The sequence below is a fragment of the Hesperophylax consimilis genome, chromosome 8 (genome assembly GCF_061612785.1).
Source record: "Hesperophylax consimilis isolate HC1 chromosome 8, BYU_Hcon_1.0, whole genome shotgun sequence".
Taxonomy (NCBI): Eukaryota; Metazoa; Arthropoda; class Insecta; order Trichoptera; family Limnephilidae; genus Hesperophylax; species Hesperophylax consimilis.
In genome coordinates this window covers 11,896,309-11,920,955 of record NC_142843.1, presented here as the reverse complement: position 1 = coordinate 11,920,955, position 24,647 = coordinate 11,896,309, and the positions used below count along the sequence as shown (strand labels likewise).

The 24,647-nt window shown below is 31.5% G+C and overlaps 1 protein-coding gene across 1 annotated transcript in view; it reads left to right on the top strand.

Annotated features, from left to right (window-relative positions):
* Positions 1-24,647, top strand: part of Eip75B (Ecdysone-induced protein 75B) — a 310,318-nt gene that overhangs the window by 2,576 nt on the left and 283,095 nt on the right. The window lies entirely within an intron of this gene.

Sequence of the window (24,647 nt, the reverse complement as noted above, 5' to 3'; positions counted from 1 at the left end):
TATCATTATATAAAGATCAAACGTACTTCAAAACATAAAAATAAAATTTTTAATGAAGTAAAATAACAAAAGTAAAATAATATTAGTGCAAATTAGTGAATAATCACGGGATATTATTCCTTTTAGTTAGTACATAACGCTTTCTTGAAAATGGTAAAAGACAAGACCCTTGAAAAAATCACGAAATCTGACGTCACTCGTCAAGTTATTTAACCAAAAAAAATACAAAAAATAAAATACAATAATTAAAATAATATGTTAAAAAATATTACATTATTGGTAGGTACTTTACTTTCGGTCTGAATTCTTGACACATCAGCTCCAATTCAAAAAAATAACAATTTAAGTAATTTTCTGTTAGTATAAATATCATAATAAGGTACTTTTTGCTTCTCTGAAATCTTAACAGAATCAATTAAAAGTTTGAAAATTAAACTTCAAATCAAACTCGAGTTCTTTAAACCAGAGTTTCACAATCAGATTGAGAGACTCGCAATCGAAATTAGTATTATCGACTTGATAAAAAAGCAAAATAGTAATATATTATAACATTTAAAGGCGTAAAAAAATGTGTTTTACATATTTTTTTTCACTTGTAGCAAACACTTTGTTGGTATACAAAATTATAATAATTAAAATGAAATAACTTTGTTTGAATACCACTTTATTATAATATATTTCTAACCAGCCGGTTTCAGTTCAACCCGAACCTTCATCGGAGTTTATAAAAACAATATGTTAAATAAAGTGTTAAAAAACATATATAATAAAGTGGTATTCAAACACAGTTATTTTATTTTAAATATTATAAAAAAAAATTCTTACCCAAGATTTTTCCAGAAAAATAAGGATGAATATGGATTCCAAACTATGATACTGATAAAATGAATTATAATTACATTTTATGCACCAACGCTTAAAATGATATCCAAGAATAGCTCATTACACAGAAAATAAAACATTGCTCTAATTTGTCGTCCCTACTTGTTATTTGTTTAGATGTTTAGATTATCCGGATAACCCAAACCACCCAGTAAATAAATATTATTGATTCTACAGGAAAAATTTTGATATCACATATTATAGCATAATAATATAAAAAGCAAATGCACAAGGTGCATTCGGGCCATTCTACCGCTTATCAGCAAATATATGTGTACCTTTTTTATCATCGTGTGATAGTGAAATTTCATAAATGTCAAAGTTAACGCTTAAAAAAAGAAAAGAAAAACAACAAATAAAACAGATAAACAAAGTATGAAAAATATATCCAAACATTTGTAGGAAGGAAGAAATTATTACATTTATTATAATATTGTACAAATTACACATATTATGTAGGTTTGTCTATTTGTTACGAAATAATGTTTATTTATTTATTCATGCCTTGAAGTCTTTTTTTATGCAGTTACATTATTATAGATGAGTTGTAAAAAGTATAGTACATAACATAACATGTTAGAGGATCAAAAAATGGTTTAGATTAGGTACCAACCCACTGTCAATATTGTTATAGGTATTTTTTTAATGTAAATTATACCATAGAAAAAGAAGAACACAATAAATGGCATGTGGGCGTATTCTTTGCTTAAATTTCAAATGCACATCTATTTTTCACCATCTTTAAGAATGTAAAATCGATGGCGATATATGTTAGACAAGTGTAAGAGAGATAGAGTATGTGCTAAATGGACTAGAACCAAAAGGTAATAAGTCAATCTATTTTAATCTTATTGGAATTTAGAAAATCCTGGCTGAATTTAATATATCATTTATCATCATTTGTAAAATGAATGTGATCTTATTTATCACCCTTTTTCATATCCCATAATTTTCATCAAATGATGCAATATTTACAAACTTTAGTTTATTTAACATGTTCTAGGTATTTTTTTATAAATATCTATTTAAATATATGATATGCTATTGATACTATTGTATTATATTTTTTTACTCAATTTTTTTGCATAAAAAAAATCTAAAGTATTTCCGTCTTAATAAATTACCATTTCGGTATGGTGACTTAACCTTGACACAAACATGTGTTAGTGAATTTGATAATCATCTGTAAGCAGAATCTAAAATGTCCTTCAATAATCTTCGTCATCAGATTATTACGATAAAAAATTTCCATGTATAAAATGTTGATAAATCTCGATATCAGTGGTATGGCCGTGAATATGGATATATTTATGTATTTACACAGGTAAGTACCTACATTTTTGACTAGAGAGTGTATTTGTATTAAGCCTGTGACAGACCATGCTATAAGCGCGCCATATGCGATCCGTGTTTTTTTTTATATTTTAACGTCCTATTAAGTATCTGAATTAATTCAAGGCCTTAACCCTTTTATTTCAGTAAGCATTGATCGAATCAATCGACGACAATCGGAAGTAAAACGAGAGTTTAAGGTAGGCGACACATTACGTTATACGCATCATGGATTGTCCTATTTCAGCATATCGCTCGCCACACATTCCCATTGGTAGCGTATGGCGAGCGATATGCCGAAATCGGCTGAACCATGATACGTACAGTGTAATGTGTCACCTACCTTAAACTCTCGTTTTAATTCCCACTGTCACCAATTAATGATTGAGGAGTGATGAATTTTACATATCCCGATACATATTATGAAATTTATATAGCTAACTCTTCGTTGCAGTAACCACCCGAAAGTTGCAAGTTGAAAACTGCCCTTGGTATTATAATCAGCAAAATAAATTATTTTAGATACTGTTATGTTAGGTTAGGTTTTAGAAAAGCAATATACATCTACCATTTATTTATTTTATGTCTATAAAGTTACAGTTTTACAGTTTAAAGGTAAATAAATGAATAAATATAACATTGAAGAGGAAGATAACACTAACAGATCCAAATAAAATATGGAACAGAAAAAGACACAGAAAATAAAAAAAAGTAACAGTCTCAAAGGTCTTACTAGAAAAACGTCTTTATTGAGACCTAATTATTATACGTCATATGTGTCGATCTCATATTTCAAATTCAGAATTGTTTCCCGTATTTTTGGCAGCTATCTTTTTGAATGATCACAAAGTTCTAAAGAATTGGTTTGTAACCTAGATAGTGTCTGGGATAAACATATCCGATTTTTATCATGCAATAACTATTGAGTTTTTCTAAAAGTCTAAATGAATATTCAATATTTATTTGAACAACTTTTCTTTTTTAACTTTTGAAAGCTATACCCATCAATGTAATAAGAATACTAACACATCTAGACGAAACATGAAACAGAACAAAACACAGAAAATAAAAGATAACGGTTTCAACCGGGAATCGAACCCAGGAATAAAATATAAATGCAAGTAATAATGTTTTGTTAACCCTTACTAGGAGAACTTGTTCCGAGTTGTTCGCATGTTTCAAATGAAGTATTATTGTGTCTTAGGTAAGTAGAGTAGGAGTTAAAGCACATCCTAATAGTATATCGTCGTAGTAACAAAGTAGTATATTATTTGAGGTGTGTCGAATTTGAAAAAAAATCGTCACCAAACGTACCAATTTCGGTTGTGAGTCTGTCTTCGGTAACTATGGTTCGATGAACTCGGGTTTGTTTTGAATTTAAATATAATTTTCTAAATTAGAAATCAGACAAGCGATAAAGTATTGTATATAATATTTTAAGAGAAAATTAATTTTTGTAATTTTCATATTCAATGAGTCAAGAATTCAGACAAGCGACACCTATAACCCACCTTTGATTTAACCCTTTTTCCAGATTTTTTTAAAAATTCTATATTTGAAATGTTTATTTCTTTTCTTTAATTTTTTTTGGGTTATTCTAAACAAGAAAATCCAGATTTAGTGATTTTTCAAGGGTCTGCGCTATTTCATTTTTAAGAAAGCATTATTTGAAAATTAACTAGATTTACTATCATAAATCCCGTGCTTTTTCATGTGTCTGGGCTAATTATGAATAATTTCATAGATTTAACGTTACCTAGTTTTTATTAAAATTTGGGGATCGATATTTCTCAGCATTATAATTGTAATTTTTTTTAATATTTTAACCTCAATAATCAAAATTAAAACGCCTTAAACCTAATTGCGTGATATTATCTGTAGTTGCGAAAACTCCGAAACTGAAAACCCACGATGAAATTTGGCAGTCACCTCTGGTCTGGAGCCCCAAAATACCGGAAAAAACACTCGACTCGGAAACTCCAGAAACTCCAGACTCCAGAAACGGGTGGACCGTTTGATAGATTCTCCTATCTTTACAAACGGATTGCAATATTTAAAGCACAGAACGGGAATGTAATCCTTGTTCCACCGGTATTCTAATGGGAAATGCTTCGAGGAATTAGCGTAATTTATTTTTTCGGCACCAGGGTCTTTTCTACGACTCGTTCTTGAGTTCAAAGGCTTGGCTGTGGAACACTTTGCGGTATTTCCTCCCTCCTAAAGCATGGGTTCCTTTAAGACCCAGGTTTATTTATTCCTATCAACAAAAAGTTTCTCCAAACATCATTCCCAAATATAAAATAGATGACAAGATATAGGCCCAGAGGGAAATTATTTTCCACAGGGCGTCCTTTGTAGAGCTAATGTAAAAAAAACTTCATCATGACCTATGTTTGTAGACCCAAAACAATGTTCATACATGGACGAAGCCGGATTGTAAATCTAATACAACTATTTATATCAGATTTACAAACCGGCTTAAAAATACATGATAATTTAATTAGGCTCTTATTTCCACGCTTCAGAGTGATCATTTTCAGATTGAGTTATCCATTGAATAAAAATAGTATTCTAAAAAACAGTATTTGTTTCCGATTAGGTAGCTAGAAAAACTGAAATAATTATTGTCTTAGCAAATAATTATAGTACGTACATTACTAATCATGCAACATTGATATATAGGGAGGTACTATTGGCTAGTGGTTCAATAGCTTATTATTATCGCTGTCACGTTCTACAAATCGGTAAAACACTACGTTGGACCAGGACGGAATATTATAATATGTTTATAATACGTCGATTCAGGGTCGTTTATAATTAAAGTTCAGCGTATGGCGGTTGGAATAAAAAAATGTATTGGCAGGTGCTGGTGACGTCAAGACAACCAAACCGAAATACCTGACAGATCTATTATAAATCTGTTTCAGAACACAAATCTATTTGTGGAGATAAATATTATCTCAGGGAAAATGCAATAGTGCATTTCGCCAGGGTTGTCAAAATTATTTAGAGTAAAGTCCCGAAAATAATAACTTTATTGATATAATGAAACATAGAGCCTATTATTTTTCTTCATAAAAATCTTCGGGGCCGACGACGAAGTCATTTCACTCGAACAACGAGTGGTTCGACTCACTCGTTTTTCGTGCGGAATGACGTGACGTTTGGCGATGTAATTATGTACCTTCGACGAGACTCAAGAATACAAATTTCGACCAATGTATGTAATTTTGACGGCGATTGCGAGCGGCCTGGATTGGAAAATCGATACCTTGGTGTTTAGTTTGGACTTTGACCTCCCGTTTTGTCGATTTTCTGCAGTACGCATCAACCAGATAGTACCTAAGTCGTATTTCAAAAGCCGATATCGTATATTTTATAACGGCTCGGAGAATAATGAGTATTGCTGATTTATTAAAAATCTTTTCAAATTATTCGAAATCCGTTTAAAAACTATTGCAGGCCGTTTCCTGATACACTTTTTGTAAAATCCTGATATATCGGAACAAGTGTTCCAACATCGTGATAATAAATTCATATTTTACAAAAAGTTTATAAGGAAACCTAACAATTCATTCGTTAAGAGCCTGCAATTCAATTTTTAACCGGATTTCGAATAATTTGAAAAGATTCTTAATAAATAAGCAACACTTTTTTAATCTATGCGTCAATATCGTCAAAAATCGCCACTTCAAAATGTGGTATTACATTTTGCCAGTGAGAGAGAAAAAAAAAACTTTTTGAAATTTCCATGTTTTTGTTTCACATAAAAACTTTAAACAATTTTATATTACTATGTGCGATAGTTAAACTTATTTTAATTATTAATTGAAATTGAAAGGAAGTACACGAGAAAGTGGGAATTACATAACCTTCAAAGTTCATGCCCTTCGCCCCGGAACGCCTTCAAAATCAAATGCGCCATTTGTACAAATTTGTAGGTAGGTAAATTCATTGGAAGTCGTATCGAACTATTTTATGCAAACTCAATGAGAAACAGTTATGACAGTTAGTTAAGCGGAATTTGCTTAGTACATCTTATTACAAATACAATAGTGTTGTATAATTATAATGCACAAACGTTTATTGCGCATACGTGATCTATTCAAATTTCAATTGACACAATTATTAGAGGAAAAGTCCTCTAATTGTCATTTGTGTTCAAGCAAGGTCAGTCGACAATGTCTTGACATTGACATTTATTTATTTGATTCGGCTAGTTTTTTTTCACTAATCAACAATAAACAAATTTGTGATGATTCTCCAATTTAATTACTGTGGTAAAATATTAAATGTAAGTGGTTCGATAGGGAACCGATTAACATGCATTATTTTTAGGAAATTGATTTATTTTAAATAAATACAAAAAAATTATAACGTTTCAAATTTAGATGGCGTAATTTGATAAGGCATATTTTGGAACATGTTTGAATACACGTATCATAATGTAGGTACCCGTTAGCAAAAAAACTACGCAATGCATAAACAAGGCCTTAATTTAGAATCTTAAAGGTATTAAAAAACTAGTCTGTTTTAATGTGATTAAAATGCTGAATATTTTTTATAGTTTTATGCTTTACTATTTTCTTAAAATAAGAAGTGATGAAAAAACTGGACATACCCAAAACTAACGTGTTGGATTTTTTCATCGTTTCTCAAAAAAAATAGTTGCTACCTTGCGGAATAATTTATAAATACATACACTAAACAAGTTGTAAGCTAAAATAACATCGGGTTCATAAAGAAGCATGCCTAGAAGAATTAAAAAACTTTTTGTATTAATTTGATTTGTTGAAAAATGTATCGTATTTTGCAATACAAATTTGCATAATTGTATAAATATTTAACAAATCTGTAATTATGACTATTTATTTCACGCCTATTAAGGCTTTTACATACACATACATAAAAAAATATTTACGAAATTGTACACGCAAATAGTGCAGTAAACGACTATTAAAAACAATTGCACAAAAATATATAGAAAGACAAAATATCACTGAACTTGATCCACACAGCATGCAGGCACAAAACATAAAAAATCCAAAATATTTATTTTTCCTTTGTCGACATAATTATTATGTGTTAGTCAAATTAAATACCTTTATTAAAATATTCCACTACCCGATGAAAAAAACTTCAATAAGGTATGCTTATATATTGAAATTGATTTACTAAATATATGAACAACATCGTAGTGTTTGTTTCTTAGCTGTTGAATCCGTCGCATAAGAGTGTAGTATTGGGACATTGATGTATAATTGCTACAATAATACGGTAGGTACAGTCTTGTAACCAACCTGCTTGGAGTATGAAAAGATATTACATATAATAAATCAGGGGTATCAAATATTGAATTTATGATTTTATACAAACAGGTTAAATCAAAAATGATTCTACGATCAGATAATTTTATTAAATTTAATGAACAATGTCCGTTATCGTAATTTAGGCATTCTCTAGAAATAGTATTGTTAATTATTCGATATTTTCGAAAACCAAAAGTATTTTAAAAGTTTATTTTATTTTATTAAATAGTTAAATTGATAAAATTCTAATGCTTCCATGGAATGTTCTTAGTGGTGTATCTGCCAGAATGATTGTAAGAGATCAGATTATAGGTTTGTTACTAATGTATATATTTTATAAGCATATGAAACTGATTTTTCACATTTTTATAAAAAGGTAATTGAAATTATATTACTTTTAATGATAATTGAAAGGTGTAATCTAATCGTCGTCATCACCGTCGTTGGCATAATGATTAGCTAATTATTTCAAGGTGTTCGCGTCCATTCAACATTAGCCACATAGTACTAAATAGTCAGTTAACATTTCCTTATCGATTCTCGTTATAAAATCTCACCGTGAAACTGCCATATGGAGTAATCTGAATTATTACATGTTTAAATGATGAATAAGTTCATGCCTTCATTTAAATACGAGAACGGTTTGTTTTGATTCTCAAGGAGAAGGCTCTGCTACTGTATTTTTGATTACTTGCGATACAAGTGTGCTGTGTAGGTACCTTAATAGTGAAGGGCCATCTTACCTTGGCCCATGAACCTGATTTTTCAAACAATAATTACCACGAGCCTCATTTGATTATCATATCAAGTTATAACAACGAAGGCATTACTTAAATTCAAGGTTAAATCTAACGAATACCTTGATGTTTAGTCATTGTCATCATGACGGCCTCCGTGGTCAAGGGGTAAGCAATCCGCAGAAAGCAAATCCCATCATTTAAAACCCAACGTGCACTAGTAAATTTTATTTGACTTATTTGTATTTTTAATGATTTATTCACTTAAAATAATATATGGTACATTTGCGGCGGCACCAAGATACTCTATGTATACTATAACCGTTCAGAATTGAAGCGTTGCTTAAAATGGCTTTAGCCGTGTTTGGCGACCAGATCTTAATAGCTAGGCACTTCCCCCCCTTCCTCTTCAATATCTCCTTCCCCTCCCCGCTACCTTCATCTTCATAATATAGCCCAATTGGAAATACCATAATCTCACTGGCTCTAGGCGGTTGGGAGCAGTTGGGACATGGCCACTGCCTATGTATTGCTAAATGAAAGCCTACTTATGCTGTTAATACGTGAATCCTTGCGTTGGGCTGCAGTTTTTCTAAAGAAACTTATTTTCCTGAATGATTCAACGGGATTTTTGGAAAATTTTGAGACCTCTCGATTCACTTTGGAAACAGTTTGGATGGAAAGTTTTATTTATTTGTGTTCTATTGTTTAGATAACTTTTTAGTGAATTTAATGCTTTGTCATTAAACCCTAAAACATTTAATTTTTGCATCAGTTTCGAAAAATTTTATTACTTATCTTAGGGGGTATCTCACAATCCTCTCGAAGAACTTATCCATTGTATAACGTATCTTAATAAATAAACAAATAAATACACACAACAGATAGAAAACTCGGCTAACTTTTCCGATCTATTATAATAATGATTGGATTTTCTATATAGCGCCGTTTACGAGAGAAAATCAGCCCAAGGGCACTTAGCAACTTAATTTGTTTATTTAATCTATTCCTATCACTTAGACTTCTAACTTATTACTAGTTGCTTAACAGCAACTATCTATTGGTTTGAGTATGGACTTTATAAATAAACAAATATTAATTGTAAATCGAAAACTTACGTAAATGTGATTATTTTATAAAACCATAAATGTGTTCTATTACGCGTTTAGCTTACAAAATCAATCAAAACACATTTAATAAATATTCTTCGTTTCCTGGTTTTCACAAGTAAATCGCATGTTTGTATTCGAACGATAAAACTACTCTGTATATTATTCTAAATTATGAGAATGCTCGTCACCTTGAAAACAGCTAACAGTCATTTTAAGACTATGTTTTTTTCCTTTTCAGTTTCTATAATAATATGTAGGTGAATGTGTCACGAGTTTGCCAGAACAAGTATGACGTAGCAATACATTAGGTTAAAAATAAAATAAAGTTTTTGTATGAGAATCAACTCCCCATCAACTAGACAAACAATAATTATCAGAGTTGGAACCTATTTCCAAATATCTTTATTTATCACATAACCACAATATTGCCTACCTATATACTGCAACTTCAAAATTCCGTCTTAGATTTTGTATACTACTAGCTGACGTGTACCCGGTGTTGCTCGAATTTATATTTATATATATATATATATAAACTTTCCGGAAGAAATTCTCTAATTCCTATCAAAACACTATCAAAATTTGTTGCGTAGTTTAGAAGAACTAAAAACACAAACAGACAGATGCGGATGGCGCTTTGTTTTTACTATTTAATTTAAAGATTAAATATTGAAGACAAATAATAAATTAAACACCAATACAGTAGAGACTGAAAGTGGTAAAATAAGGATAGACCATGAAATATACAGAATTTTTTCAATTTATATTTGTGTTTCAGGCTAATAATTTGTTTGTGCTTACATAAAAACATTGTCATCTAGTAAGTTTACATAATAAAAAAAAATTAAAAAAAAAACTGTTCAATCTTAAGATAAGTTGTAAACAAAATTATAATGTAGGTACTGAATGAACTTCAATAAATAATCATAATAAGAATAATATCGTGTATATTTATGATAATAACATTGAGTTATGTACCTAGTTAGAAAGCGAAATATGTATATTTCTTTAAGTATAATACATAAAATTTAAAAAAATAGAATAATGTTCAAGCTGTAATAATTTCTTAAATATTTTTTATTAATTTCTTATTAAACCCGTGCACAGGCAACGTCCATGTGGATTCCCATTTCAAACAATTACTAACTGTTATAAATATATTTTAAAAATAAATTACCTTATATCCTCACTTTTGTAAAAAAACTATGGGAAAAAAAACGTAATTTTTTTTAGCGTAAAACCTGATCTCAGAGACTTTGTTCGTCCGGTTGGGTATATTTTTTTATTAATTAAACATGCTTTATATATTTAGCAACGGTTTTTGCAATATGTTTATAAATACCTTCCATATTCTTATTCTAATGTGCACGTCTTAAACAAAGTGATTGGTTGTTTTATTACACGCTTTGACCGAAACAACTTTTAATATCCCCAAACCTAAAGGACAACCACTATTTTATTTATAGTGATGATAGAAGATGTGATATGTATTTAATTGTTCATTTGCTGTAGCCGATAGAATACAATTTATTTATTTATTATGTGTGAGAGATAAGTAATCAGCATTATCTAAGTCAGTGTCTTATCAGAAGGTATTTGAATGTAAATGGGAAGGTCAATAAATAATCTGTTATTTTTACGGTTCTGTGTATATCACAACATTGAACAATAATAGATGATCAAGGTCAGGATCAAGTTAAATTATTTACGCCCTATTGGGCTTTCACACGAAATAAACGTAAGTGATAAAATTTGTACCAAGTATTGATTTGTTGTATTGATTTACAAAATAAGTAAAGTTGCAAAACATAACGGACATACGATAAAATACATATAGATAACTTAGTTCTCTGAAATAGGAAATTAATATATCAAAAAATTAAATTAAATAGTGTAGTATAAAATAATTTAAATATGAAATTAGTAAAAATAAAATTAAATAAACTTAGAAAAAAAATTGTATTCACTACTGTGAGTGTGTGAGTTGTAAACTCGTACATTTCAGAAAAGTAATTATGAAGACTTCATTTCATCACTAATACGGAATCTTTAAGCATGTCATCTGTTTTTAAAATTATACAATCGATTTTTTTTTTTTTTTTTTTTTTTTTTTATATTTACTCCACACAGGAGGCCCTGAAGAAAATAATTTCCCTCAGGGCCTATGTCATCTTTGGGGATGCTGTGTGGAGGGTCTTTTTGTGGAGAGGAAGGAGTGAACATGGGTCTTGAAGAGTCCCATGTTGTAGGAGGGAGGAAACACAGAGGCCGGCAGTTCGTTCCACAGCCGAGCTGTTGAACTTAAGAACGAATCATAGAAGCGACCCGTTCTCATGTGACAAGTGTCAACTGTGTACAAATGTTGGGCGCGCGTTTGGCGTGTATCCCGACTACGCACCGGTGCCGAAGGGATCAATGACGCTAGTTCCTCAGAGCATCTTCCATTGTAATACCGATAGAACAAGGACAGCATACCTACCTGACGCCTGTGCTCTAAAGATTGCAGTCCGTTTGTTAAGATTGGGGAATCTATCAAACGGACCGCCCGTTTCTGCACAGAGTCAAGGGTTTTTTTCAGGTATTTTGGGGCTCCAGACCAGAGATGGCTGCCAAATTCGACAGTGTTGGCGTGTGAGTTTGATAATTTGTTTTAAAATTGTCACAGAAAAAGGAAACATTTTGTACTAGACTTTTTTTATAAATATGTATATATATATATACACAGCTGTCGTACGGTTTAACGGGAGTCGTACGAACTCGTTCATGAGTGGCTCATTGCTATCGTGAACACATAGTTTTCAAGAAATATTTTTTAACTAATTGATAAACGGTCTATAACGTGGGTAACCAACATTTTTGGCAAATAGAGTTTTTAATAATCAAGTTTTCTTCACAATGTATTTCTTTAAACCATCGGAAAACGGCGAAATGATACCTAGAATATTTAATATTCTAATTATCATTTAAACATTTTTTTAAAAATGGATTCATGTTAAAAGACATTGTAAATAACACTTGATTATTAAAAACTGAATTTGGAAAAGATGTTCCTTAGCCACTTTTCACTCTCGACCGACTTCATTCATCTTGTTGCGAATGTGTGAGTGACGGTCGTGTGAATGTAATGATAACATGAGTGATGATTCATTTTTCTTTATAATGTTACATATTTTGATCACAAGTCAAAGGTCGGTTGTCCATTTTTTTAACATAAATGAGTTACATATGAGCACTAGGAGTACTTTACCACTCTCCTACAAAATTATTTAACCGAATTAGACCATCTTAAAATGTCACATCTTAGGATGTCCTTTGTCCATCAAATGTCGGAAGTGTTCAGAAGACAAACATGGATGTTGCCCAGGTTCATTAAATTTAACCTTGTGACATCGAATGTGTACTGTGTATTTACTGAGTATCGTATAGGTAGGTATGTACTACGTTGTTCATTATATTGTTATTGTAAGAATATGTATCTATTGAGTATGAGCCAAGACAAAGACTATATTTAATATGTGCTTCTTCCTGAACATTAAAGAAAATGTGACTTCCGAACTCTGACTTCTGAAAAGTTGTTACTAGTTACTACCCGAAGAGGCCCGAGTTTTTGACAAAAATATGTCGTCTTTCCGTATTTTTTGTTAGTCAAATGGATATAAGTAGGGATACAAATTTGATTGAATATCCAAACTGAAAAATCAGTGAGAATTTCGTAGAGGCAGAGTTCACCTTTTGAGTGATTTTCCAAATTTTTTCAAGTCCTCCATCAATCGAAGAATTAAAATTTTTCAGGTGTTTCGGAAATCGGAAATGTTTGTCTTTCTCAAAAAAATATAGATTGTGTTTCTTAGTGTGGCGAGCTATTTTCAAGAACAGCTTCCCTATTTCAAATACCTCGCACCAGCTCTGTGCCTTTTTTTCTCAATACATAAGCCCTTGCGATTGTTATATCATCTGCTGGGATGCTTATAGTTTCGCTTGATTGAGTCAGTTGACCACAGCACCCAATGCAGTATCATAAAGTTTTCCATCAGCGACCGTGTGCATTAGAATTAAATCGAACGAATGCATTTGAATGTTGAATGATACGGCAACTAGTTAGTCGGGATCGGAACATGCGGAAGCGATCCGTCGCAACCGACGCGTCACCCGAGGCAAGGTCTCCGCTACCATTTATTAATTAGCCTTTGGTGCAGATGTGGTCAATCTGATGGTGATGATTAACCGTGTTTTCAAGTACTTTGTACAATAACCCGTGATATCACTCATCGCAACTGTTCTAGAAGTGCGGAAGTAGGAAGTGATCCGCTTTACAGTATTATTATGCAGTCAATGATAAATAGTTTGAAACTAAAAAATAGAGTTTTTATTCCTTTTTAGCATTGAACAGAAAACTCCTAGAAGTTTTGATTTGTGTATGCCGAATTTTGGAATACACCTGATTGTTGTCACATTACGTAAAACTTTTCGTCTCACAGGTCTTAGACATATCAATGAAATTGCCCACCTGTTCAAGAAAGAATTTCGATATTTGATTAATTTCACACGAAGTAAGATTTAATTGATCTTAAATCAGGTATTCGGACACATTGACTCCAACGAATGATTTATAATCTAATATGATATTTGATCAGACGATGCGTAGTGATGAAATTTTAGTTCTATTTTTCTAGCTGCAGAAACTTAGGACATTTGTTTCTTCTGCATAATACAACTATGCATTACTCTCATATTATGTATCGAACCCAGCTTCAGCGTCAAACAAGCTCTTATCGGCTAGTAGTATAAAATTTAATAACCTATTATTAATATCAAATAATAACATTATTTTTTATAGCCAATATTAATGTTCATTCAATAAAATCGTGACACATGATTTATTTTTAATACCTTTTGCGATTTAGTTATGTCGCAGACAAATTGCGACTATGTTTTAATTTCACTTTCATTGGAAAGTAAAAGTATTGAGGATGCCAATCGTATTGAACAGGGCTATCTTCCTTTATCCGTTTTCCCTTTTATACATTTTAGAAAACACACATTTATCTACATAGGAGCCCTTGATTGCTATGTGATTTATGGGAATGTTGGGTGAAAGGTTTTTAAAAAGAAAAGTAGGAGTAAATCGGGTTTTGTAGAGACCTATGTTGGAGGTAGAAGCCACAATACCTACCCGAAAAATGAAAGCTAACAAGAAACATCACGAACTAGCCCGTTTGCGTGTGAAAAATGTCAACCGTGAACAAAATGTTGGGCACGCGTTTTTCGCGTCTCTTGGCTGTGGCTAATGGCACTTCTCCGGAGCATCTTCCTTTGAAATATCAGTAGAGCAAACAAGGCATTCCAACCTGACGTACATGCTTTAACGGGTTGTAATCCATCCGCTTAGATGGAGGAATCTATTAATTTTAAATGCTCCTTTAGGGTCTCTAGAAAATAAGGTGTGCATGCAATATGTACAGGGTTAGCAGATGAGTATTATTCTTTCTTTAAACGGTAGGTAACGAGGATTTGAGGATCTACTACAAAATTGCATTTATTCATCATATTACTTGGAATATATATTAGAGATTACAGCCGTCATATAAATATATTCGAGACGCAAACCACCGAACGATTGGAACTTGCAATTCCTGCCATCTTTTGAACATTTTATCCACTTTCGTCGAGAGTTGCTGAAAACATTTTACCCGTCTCAAAAGTAGAAATCTTTTCGTTTAGTAAAAAAACTTTTGAATTGAATCCGGTCTGCATAAAGTATCGTGCTACCCGGCTTTGCCCGAATTTAACACATCTTTCAAAATAAATACCTACCTTCTGACGAGTGGAACAACCAAATGGAGTTTAGCTATTTTAGAGTTTTATGGAAATTGAATTCATATAGGTCATGACTCTGCTACCTAAATAAATGCATTGGCCTAGGAATGCAAGAGAGAAAAATGTGCGCAAATTTCAAATAGCCAGAACTTATCGCCCGAGAGAGTAGAGCAAGAAACATAACACAGATTTCCTGATTGAGAATTAAGATTAATTGAAAAAAAACATATTGAAAGACAACTTGTTAATATCTGGATGTTTACATTAAATAGACAATTTAAATTATTTATAGTCAGGATTTTTTGCACTATCAAAAGAAAATTCCTACGACTGAATAGTCGGAATTTTTATTAAAAATAAACAGTTGATACTTTTAGATGCGGGCTCTTCGTTTTAACTGACTGATTAGTGCACGTATCAGGAACAACTCATAGCCACCAGTTGACATTGGAATCACAACACTGCCATTTATTATAATATTGGTACGTATGTAGTTAGAAATTTCTAGTGACTGATATAATAAAGCAGCTATGACATTCACCGTTCTTGTATGTCATTCAAAGTGCATATCTTTTGTATAAACAAGCACACATATAATTTTCAAGTGGGTATGCGTGAATGACACAAGTACCCAGTATGTGATGTTGTTTAAAGCCCTACTAGGATGACACTCGAAACTGAAACAAATTTTTAAACTAAAGTTCATCTTTTATAAATTTTCGATCTAGTTGCGCTATCTCTTGGTCCTGCTAGCAGCAAATTTAAAATATTTTTTGTGATTTAACTGAAGATTGAACCTTTTTCAATCTTTCCTCAGCGGACTGGCTCTCAAACTGCTGTGAACTTCTAAAATGTATCTTAAAACTTAAAAAAAACCAATGGTTTATTGGTTGGTCAACACTGCTAACACCTAACCCAAATCCTAATGGGATAGTACCGACATTCATTTTCTAAATTAACTGCTGTAATTTTTTAATTACAAAAAAATTTCAAAAAATTCCTTTATGTGCTTGCGTGTGTGTGCGTGAGCACCACCAAAAGTTGATTGCATTTTAATCGACAACGAAATAATAATAATAGTAAATAATAATAACATTTATATCTGCCGAGTTTCAGCTCGATCGGATTTCGGCAAATGGTTTAATTTTCACTTTCAAGATTCGATTTCATTCATTTTTTATTTATTCTTTCTTTCAAGAAAATAAAGACGAAATTCAAATAGATTTAAAAATGGAGCAAAAATTTTGCTACTATGAGCAATTAGAGTAAGAATAAAGAAAAGGTGTGTGGTAGAAGATGGGATGTCTTGTAACCATGGCAAAACCGAATATGACAGGAAATTACGTAGGTGCATAAAACAATGAGTATAATAATAATTGGATAAGGGCGCTGTAGCGTTCTATCTTCTCTGCCTGCCTCTGATGATAATATACCTGATGGTTAGTTAGAATTTTTTTGAATTAGTTTTCCTTACCTGCTTCAGTCCCGGAATCGTGTCGAGTTTTAGTAATTTTTTGGTTTCCTATAGTATTTGTTTTTTAAGTTTTTGAAAATCGTTCTTTCATAGATAAATAATAATTTTATTTATTTTTTGTAAATTTAGATATACGCAGTACGTTATGTTACACATTTTAAGGTATATTAAATTATACATAGTTAAAGTACCTATTACGTATGTCCACACAATATCTTATTAATTAAGTCAGGAATAAGAATGGTTCTTAATGTAAACTAATAAATATAAGAATAATAATAATGAAAAAGAAGAAAGTGTGTGGAGAGATAAAGTTAAATTGTAAAAAGAAAAATTATGTAGTCTCGAATTGATTGATTGTTAAAAAAAGTTTATTGAAAAATTAAGTAGCTTTAAAATAATAAATATATAAGAAAAATTATAAAATTTGTTTTATCTGTTAGCAAAGAGTAATGAAAAAATTCTAGCTGTAGTAATTTTTCGTAGTGGGTATATGTTGTTCTTGAAGAAGCGTAGTGTGCTTGGAATTCCTCGTTCGGACATTTAAACCAATGACGGGTAGCAATTTGGGGCTATCGATTTTTATTATTATATGTATAATATTCACTTAATATTATGTATACTTTTTAATATGACTGACTGTTTTTCTTATGTAGTTGAGTTAACATTAAAAATTATTTAATTGAGGAGAATCTGAATAAAATAGTCATATTATTTTTTTAAGACCAAATATGTATTATGTATTACTTTTAAAAATTTGTGCATAAATCAACATTTATAAGATTCGTAGAAAAAAATCCGATAAACCAAATATCAAAAATTACTGTGCTAAGTTTTAAATAAGTTGACATTTGTACGAGTAAGTTTCCCGGAATTTGTCATTTTGTTGATAGAAACTGTCAATCAGATTCTGAGAAAAAGTCTTGACATTGAAACTAATTATTATTATCATTTAACCGAATACAAATCATAAGTTTGACTTTTTATACATATATACGTAATTAATATTTATCAAATATTTTAAAAGTAATCATTGTTTTTCGACCTAGAGATTAAACTGCCATAAAAAAACTTTCCTTATATTGAGGTGATAGCTCACAAGAGCGGCGCTATAAAAATTGTCCAATATTATTATTATTATAATGATGATGATTATCACCTTCGTGGCAGAGATGTCAGATCTATTATATGACTGTGATTGGAAGTGTCTACATTTTGACTATACAGTACATATTTCATTTTACTAAAACTTTACGGGCTTTTCACACATTTTGTAAAAAATTAATAATAATAAATCTAATTTTTAATCATTAAAGACAATATTAGCGATTGTCAAACAAAAATTTGAAACAGAAAATTCCCAAAAAGATACAGTAGTCCCAACTAGGAATTGAACCTTAGCCTTGCCGGGGCGTTCCTTGCGACCGTATCTGTTTCTGATTTTTCTTTTACAAATTTTCGTTTGAGAATCACTTATATTGTCTTCAATGAATAAAGATTACAATTTTAGGTTTTACTCATTAGGTTATTCAAAAAATATAAATAATAATTATACTAAAATTCCCTTAGTAAGAGACCACCATTCATCGTTGCTATACATGGATTTATAATCGAATCGTTCCCATAAATTAATTAAGAAACGAATCGTTGCTATACGTTAAATTAGAATCGGATCATTGCTATACGTTCCTTGAGAATCGAATTGTTCCTAAACACGGATTTAGAATCGAAGTGTTGCTGTACGTGGATTTATAATCTAATCGTTGCTATCTAATATGTGGATTTAGCGTTAATTAGGTATCAGATATTTAATAGTGATTTCAAAAAATGAAGAATATGTTTGTTTTCTAATGTACTAGTATTTCAATGGAAGATGCCATTAGAAATCAAAGACTCACCAAACGCGTTGCTGATATTAATTATGTTTCATGTGAACAATCATTCTTATGACTCTTTTTGTGTTCTACAGCTCTGCTGTGGAATAATTTACCAACATCTGTTTTTCCTCCCTCCTGTAACATGGGTCTCTTTAATAAACTATTATCCCCAAAAGACCCTCCACCTACCATTCCCAAAGATGAAAAACACATAAGAGAATCAAAATATTAAAAAGATAGTCCTAGATGTCATTACAAATCAAATCAATAGTATAATCGTACCCAATCAGCACGGCTTTATCACAGGTAATAATTAAGTAACTTAATCATTTGTGAAAATTATATAACTGATTCCCTTGTCCTCAATCATCAGGTGGATTCGATATACACTGATTTTTCCAAAGCTTTTGATAAAGTTATGAGATATATTCTTGTGCATAAACTAAACGTCTTTTGGGCATTAAAGGAATCTTATTGATCTAGGTCAACAGTTATCTTAGTAAAATTATCTGTGTGTTAAAATAAATTCTGTAGAATCTTACATCTTCGAGGCCACAAGTGGGGTTCTCCAAGGATCTCACCTCGAACCAATTATTTTTTAATTATTTATAAATGATATTGTTAGTGTATTTAAAGATGTACAAGTTATGCTCTTCGCTGATAATTTGAAAATGTATAGAATGACACGTAGTTTAGACGATTGCCATATTTTACAATCTAATTTAGATAAAATGTATCATTGGTGTGTGATCAACTCATTATTTCTTAATATTCAAAAGTGCTTCGTTAAAGTTATTCGTTTTCGTAATATCCAAAGTCATGTTACTTATGAATACTCTTTAAATAATGTACTATTGACATCAGTCCCTCAGATCATGGTCTTGGGTGTTATAATTGATGAACAGTTAATATTTACTCTGCATATAAATGATATAACAAAGAGTATAATATTCTTGGTTTCATATGCAGAACAGCAAGTGATTTCAAGTCACTTGAATGTTTGAAATACACTTCTTTAGTAATAAGCCAGGTAGAGTATAATTCGCCCATTTGGTCCCCATTGTATAAAACGCATTCCTACAATATAGAAAGGGTACTGCACAAATTTCTAAGATTAATTAACTTTAAGCTGAATACTCCAATTCAAAATATTAACTATATACTTTTGATGAAACAACTTAACTTAATAACGCTGTCAGATAGGCGGATCATATCTGACCCCTGAAATTCTCGCCAAAATAAAATTTTACGTACCGACTACAAATACCAGGCAAAGTGTTACCTTTTTTTGTGACAATTTTAAAACCAACTATGAAGCTCATACACTAATAAATACACTATATCATTTTGACAATAAATTTGTGAATATTGTAGACATGTTTAAAGATTCCGTATTAGTTAATATACGAAATCTTTTTAATCACTTTACTGAGATGTATGAATTGACAACTCAGCAGTGAATACACTTCTTATTGTTATATTTCTATGTTTCTTTTTACATATTTTGCTTTCCATAATCCACACTTTTAATTTTAATTCAATCATTAATCATTATTTATTGTTATATATGTACCTACCTAACACAACTATTTTACTTGTTACCTATCTTTGTAAAAGACCGTTAGGACGTAAATAAATAATAATTTACCAAAACTATAAGTCACTTTTTAAAACAAGTTAATTCATTACTAGAATAACCCGAACGTATCAAATGCCAATAGATTTGATAAAGCCTTGTTAAAAAAGTATATATAGCTATGAAATTGAAAATATTAATTTCGGTTGTGGGACTGTCTGTATTGTAATTCTGCTTTATGAATGCGGATTTGTTTTGAATTTGAGTGTCATCAAAATTAGAACTGATTGTGTGAAGAATTCAAAGAAACGAAAGTTATACCTATCTACAATAATTATAACAGAAAATTATTTTAAATGTAATTTTTGAAATTAAAACTGAACAAATGCAACATAAAAAGCGATAAAGAAGCTACCGTATAATACGATATTTTTTATCAGAAAATTATTTTAATTCTATATTTAAAATGTGTATTTCTTAGAGTTAATATTGACCATTGATTGATTTGTCTAACGTCTACGCTTTTTGGCTGGCGTTATTTTTCATTATAATAACCTAAATCTGTTTTTCTATGATCTGTTTGAAGGAGCCGTTTATTAGGCTGTTCGGCCCTTTTTGACTTGTGTTTCCAAGCCACGGTCACAATTCACAAAAGAATATTATGATACCATTGACGCGTCACGGTTTATTGTCTATTCTCAGAGCAGGAAGTGTTTAATGTAAACTCGTTGGCATTGATCGGTAGGTTCGGAGTTCTGATAGAAGAACGTAAAAGTAGTGTAACCTTTACGAGCGCCCAGTAGCTCAATAGCTCGTGGCGATCAAATACATATTCATTTACGTCTAAACGACAAAGAATGCATCGTTGTAATAACCAGCCATTTTACTTTCTAGATTGGTGTGATTATATTAATGTACTGATGGTCAGAAGTACGTCATGCATGTTAATTAATAATATACTTCAGTGGATATTTACACTTTAAGAGATACATGGAAATATAAATTATTCTGTGTTTATTTGCGTAGAGGTCTGTAAAGTTGATGAGATTAAGTCAAACAAATGACTCAATGAAATTTCACGTGGTCAACGAATGCCCGCTCCATTTATTCCCCGGCGGGTTGACGAGGTGCACATAACGACTCATGGGGCCTTAGACTGGCTAGCAGACATAGAATATGTATCTGTGGGCTATAATTTTGGAAAAGTTTACTTGCTAAACACAAATGAATTAGCAACTCGTACGTTAAGTGAAATAATGGAGCTAGTAAATTACTTTTTTGCATTAACCCCAAACAGGAGGCCTGGAGGAAAATAATTTCCCTCAGGACCTATGTCATCTTTTGGGATGCTGGGTCGTGGGTCTTTTTAAGGAAAGTAAAAAAAGGAAGTTCTGGGAAGGACAAAGGTATGACGGGTGGGTAGGAATCTAGGGATCAGTGTATCCAGTTGTGACGGACGAATGATCTGTCTCTCCCGCTAAGGCACAAGACGATGGGCTACGAGAGACCAGGTGGAGAGGTCAAAAGGTCTCCCCAAACCAGCCTCTCCCGATCCGGCACGCCACGCAGCAGGTGGGCAGGCGCATCTTGACTCACCCGATGAACCCGGGCAGTCCAGGAATCCCTACTAATAAATAAAGAGTACGTACGAACTTTTAAAGGATGAAATCAACTTGGTTTTTTAAATTTCGTAAAAAAAGTTCGGTAAAAAAACGATGGCCAAATCAGAATTGTTTAAAAATAAAACTAACTTATTAAATCTGCCTGCAATACAACTTATTTTATATACGTATTGACAGACGACGAGAACCTGACAATTAAGTAAAAAAAATATGGATAGTTAATCAATGTTAAGGAATCTCACTCATCGATCTGAGTATTGAATTCTTCAATGCAATTTTAATCGCAATGTGTCGACAAGAGCAATTAGAACCCTCATAGTAGTAAGATAAGAAACTGAAGGCGATATGATATTTAGTCAAATCGCCAAATGTTGAACTTAACAATGTAAATGGGAACAAAACACGAGCAATGTTGGGAACATAAGCAAGTTTATTTATTAATATTTCTTAATTTTCACAAAGCTCCGTAACGGAGCACAATTATCACATGTTCACAAGACTCGTGTGCTTTTGTTAACCGTATTATTTTAGTTTACTGGCGGAGTTAAGATCTTGTTCGTCTTTCTCCGGGTTCGACGACCCACATGCCACTGAGTTATTACTAACCCTAACTTGCCCTTTAAACTGTAATCTAACGAACAGAGTCGTTAAACACTGACCCCTCCAAACAACCATTACTGTATCAGCTGGGAAGAGACGAATACAACACGCCATGTTAAGTATTAAATTCTGAAAAGAAATACAGTACTTCAAGCTGCATTCTACCTTATTATAGAAAAACTTACATCATAACAGATTTTGTATTTTGCTGAAAGTATAATGTATACTTTTGTTTTTGTTTCAGAAGCTATGTTACTACATAGAATGTTTAATTTACCAGCGAGCGCTTATTGTCAGCAAATCGAATAGCATATTTTTACCAAATATAGAAAAGGTCTCTGTTGGTTTTACATTATCACTATTTAAATTGTTTTATTTGATATTTTTTAAACTTGTTTCGACTAAATCAAGGTCGATAGAGTATCTTTTTATGAAAATGTATAAGTTATGTACGAGGAATTCTTGTTTTGGTTGTTTGTGTCCACACAAGAGACACAAAAACACTGCTGTTCTACAAAATCGTTTAATAAAGTTAGGTCACCTAAGATGTCCTTTCAGTATTTAGAAGTCAAACATGCTTGTTGTTTAGGTACCACGTAAACGTTTAAAGTATACCGATCTCAAAATAAATTTTACGATCGGGTGTGAGTCAAATCAGATTTACAAACTATTTAAATTTTTTATACTCTGAACATTTTGAGACGGAAGCAAATTTAATAGTCATTAAATTCTCTACTTATTTAAGCAATTCCAAATAGCACAAGCCAAAAAAAAATAGGAATCAAAAATAAACTATCTCCACCGTTTGAAAGATATCTGTTATCGTCGAAGACTATCAAACGGGAATATAAGGGAAAGTGAATAAAGTTTTTTTTAAATGTTTAAGAGTCACCGTAAAAGAGTTCGATCAATAAGTACAGAAAATTAAATTAATGCGTAATTTGTTAAAGAAGCTATAAAAAGATTAAGTGGATTACTCCTGATAACAAATTTAGAACTTGCTATGCAAAACTTTTATTGCTTATATTTATGTGTTTTCGACTCCCATTTGATATATTAATTAGCATTATTACTCTGCCGTGCAATAAATACTGACAGAAGGTAAAATAATTAGCATTTTCTCCAGTGCGTTACGATCAGCTCGCGAGAGCATTCGAGCAAGTTCCAATGCAACGGAAATAGATGCATCCAGTTAAGTGTCCCAGTGCCAGTGTGTACTCTTTACTTGGTTTGCATATACGAGTATCATGATTAGGTATTAACTTTACTGAAAACGACTCTATTATTGCAAATATAAATACAAGTCATTATAAAAAAATACCTAACAATAATTTGATGTAACATTATCATAGCTTAATCATGTTATTATTGTGTATTTGTAATTGTAACTTCAAACAAGATTTGTATCAATTTGATATAATTGTACGAGGGAGCAAATACAAAATCTGTTCGACCCGTTCTCGGTGGTGTGTTTGAAATATCTCTCGACTGTGCACCAGCGCCAAAAGATCAATGTTGTCAGTTACTTGGAGAACATTTCACTGAAATACCGTAAAAAAACTCTATTGCGTTCTGAACCCAATTTTTCTACAAACAAATTTGTAAAAAACTTGTTTGCTAACATACCTCTGAAACAACTTAGGGAGGGTAATGTTTTTGGTGTTGATTTTTTACTACATTTTTTACATGTGCTGCTCTTCGACTGTACCTTCACGGTAATCAAATAACTCGCAGGGAAAGCACGTGGTAGTGAGGGAAGAATAGAAATAGATTTAGAAGCTATCCCAACCGGGTAACTATGGAGGGGTCGTTGCACCAGTTTCACATTAAAAATAAATTTACGCTACAGAATAGGATGCGCCTGCTACTGTGGTGGCCCTCTCGCTTTTGTAAAATAATCATTTCAGTATTGTGGAACAATATCTATGGGTCTGACTTGAATCTAGCTGGATATTGATGATAGGAATATTATTCCGACCTTTCTGTGTGTGGTGTTATCTTTGATGTCTATCAATTATACAAGATTAAGATGGAATTATTAGTTTTCGTCGCGTTTTGTTTTCTATTTACTATTAAAATTCATTGTACGTTAATAAGGTACTGTTTTTTTAGATGTACGCATGTAAAAAAGTTTACATAAGAATAATGTCATTTTGAGCAGATGTTATTTTTGAGTAAGTGCACTATTTAATTTTTTTTTATCGAGACATTGACACCGAACTATTATTTTTGTATAATGTAAATAAAATAACAAATAATTATACGCAAAAATTAGTCGCCTGAAATATCAATACAAATTGAAAATATCT